General features: G+C 36.6%; 1 long non-coding RNA gene across 1 annotated transcript; it reads left to right on the top strand.

Moving 5' to 3' along the window:
* The first annotated feature begins 1,418 nt into the window (after positions 1-1,418).
* On the top strand, positions 1,419-2,406 carry LOC134216432 (uncharacterized). The gene is made up of 3 exons (XR_009980665.1): positions 1,419-1,619; positions 2,082-2,194; positions 2,270-2,406. It is a non-coding gene; the product is annotated as an uncharacterized LOC134216432 (long non-coding RNA).
* Positions 2,407-2,785: the final 379 nt, after the last annotated feature.

The following is a 2,785-nucleotide window of genomic DNA, read 5'->3' as shown; positions in this document are numbered from 1 at the left end:
TTGTCGTTCGATACGGTATGTAGACTATCCGGTCCGATGACCGGTCTATACATTTCCTCCTTTCCTACCTGAGCGTTCATGTCACCGATGACGATTTTGACGTCCCGCAGTGGGCATCCATCGTATGTCTGCTCCAGCTGCGCATAGAACGCTTCTTTCTCGTCGTCGGATCTCCCTTCGTGTGGGCAGTGCACGTTGATGGTGCTATAGTTGAAGAAACGGCCTTTTATCCTCAGCTTGCACATCCTTGCGTTGATTGGTTGCCACCCAATCACGCGTTGGCGCATCTTACCCAGCACTATGAAGCCGGTTCCCAGCTCGTTGGTGCCACAGCTTTGGTAGAAGGTAGCCGCTCGATGCCCGCTTTTCCACACTTTCTGTCCTGTCCAGCAGATTTCCTGCAGCGCTACGACATCGAAGTTGCGGGGATGTAATTCATCGTAGATTATCCTGTCGCAACCTGCGAAGCCTAGCGACTTGCAGTTCCATGTTCCAAGCTTCCAATCGTGATCCTTTATTCGTCGCCTAGGTCGTTGCCGATTGTATCGAGTCGTATTATCTTCTATGTCGTTCGTAATAGTTGTTTTTAAAGGCGGCTTATTGGGCCTGCGCAAACGATAATATTTTGTCATGATGTCTTCGGTATAGCATAGGAACCCAGACGCCGGGGACGAAGCTCCGCCTTTTTGATGAATAAGACTATTTATTGTAATCCACTTATTAGATCCACATTTACATTGATTAATCATTCGAAATAGTTTGTCACGCATAATCAATGTTTCGAATTGCAAACTCCGCATTTTTAGTCATGTTGGCATATTTCTCAGCACCGTATTTGGCACCACCTTTTTAATTCAATCAAAGTTAATTGCCGGGGATTAAACCACCCGACTTGGACATTAATTTACAATGTTGTGAAAACTCATATGTGAATACGTACACTATGTGGAAGGTACCCGGATAAAAATTTACAGTAACTTGTATGACATAACCCATTGAAATACAATAGATTGTGTGGCAAACAATACAAACTATTGTATGCTTATTGTAAAATGTTCACGGTTGTAAAAGATCTTTATTGTACGTACATTGAAATAACAATATATTTAAATGTTTCCGATATATTCTATTATATTTTTATTGTTCGCTTATGTTTAGTATTGCTCATCCAAAAACTAAACAATTTTTAAAAGTATTCGGTTTGAATGATCTGGAAATCCGTCTAATGTTATTGAATTAATATAATTTTGGAATATTTCATAGATTTATTATATTGATGAAATAACAATTGAAAACAATAAAATTACAATAGCTTTGTTTGTTAAATAAATAAAAATGTTATACCGGTTCTCAAGTATATATTTTCATATTGCAGGTCTTGTTGCAGGTCTAGAAATGTTTTGCAATAAAAAATTGATTTCAAAAAAATGAAAGGGAACAAAAACTTTTGCTTATAATTTTACTCGGAGAATGGCTGGATTCATTTGAGCGTGTACAGTTTTGTTTATAATTAGTGAAGAGATGAAAATAATGAAACTGCATGGTGCAGAAAGTGTTTTTTTTTCATTGCAGTTTCTGCTGCTGGGAAAGCGGTAGATCACTATGGCTTCTGTGCCGTGGTGAGTATCTAAAGTGTTATGAAGCGCGTTAGAGCATCATTACTGGGTGCGAGTATTTTGATCACTCTCACTGTACTGTCATTTTAGATTAGTCACTCTTTTTCGCATCGGTCACTATTTTCGGTATTTTCGGTTATCATTTCGGTGGCTGCATTCCGTATCGGTGACGCTCGACGTTTGATAGTTCATCAAATAGTAGCGCTGTTATTTGGTCAATTTGGTCACCTGTCAGCTGCGCTACTGTTTTAGCAGCGCGTTTAGTAGCGACCGGTAAAGTGTCAAGTAATGATACTGCGCTGACAAACGGTTCATACTCACCACCGGTAATCGTAATCTTATACTACAAAAGTTCAATGTACATAATGAACGCAGTGGTTCATCCCGAACAAAAAATAAATGAAAATTTTATCATCATAATACCTGATGACATGCCTGGTAACATGTATCCTTGTTCCTTTACAGAAATGAAGTTTATGATAAATAAAATACTGCTGCTTGCTGGTCACTGATTGAAGATCGTTCATTGGCTACCATTGGCCAATCTCACCAACGGAATGTAATAAGAACTGATGCAGGTATTTTTCTCTTTTCTTCTCGACGTATTTTTTCTAATAAAACTGACATTCTTTTATAATTTACATTTTTCACAGGTTTATACTTATATGTATTGTCTATTCGGAACAAAGTTAGTACGCTTTTTAAACCGATGTTGGATTTTTCTCCAGATACAGGCAACCCACTTAACTTTGGAAGTAGTGCGCTGGATTCGTCTAAGGATATGCTAAACAACCGGAGGAAAATAAAATAATTTGTAAAACAATTAATTGTATTGTATTTTTATTGTAATATTGAAGTATAATGTATTCTAAATCCTGTTGTATTTCTATTGTAAAACAATAGAAACAGTAATTGAAAACATTTAAAACACAATGTTTTCTATTGTTTTGTCGCTCGAAATCATCCCATTGAAGAACCGTAAAATCAATTGTTTTGCTCCGAATTTTGTATGGAAAATTTTTCGATTTTTTTATTGTAAAGATACATAACAACCCCCCTTTTTAATTGTAAAAGTCCCATTTACCATTCATTTTATCGTGGAAAACCATTATTTCTCATGTGATTTTATTGTCAAAATTCCATTAAATTTAATGGTAAAAATTATGTTT

This window comes from Armigeres subalbatus, chromosome 2 (assembly GCF_024139115.2).
Source record: "Armigeres subalbatus isolate Guangzhou_Male chromosome 2, GZ_Asu_2, whole genome shotgun sequence".
Taxonomy (NCBI): Eukaryota; Metazoa; Arthropoda; class Insecta; order Diptera; family Culicidae; genus Armigeres; species Armigeres subalbatus.
This window is presented reverse-complemented; position numbering and strand designations above follow the sequence as displayed.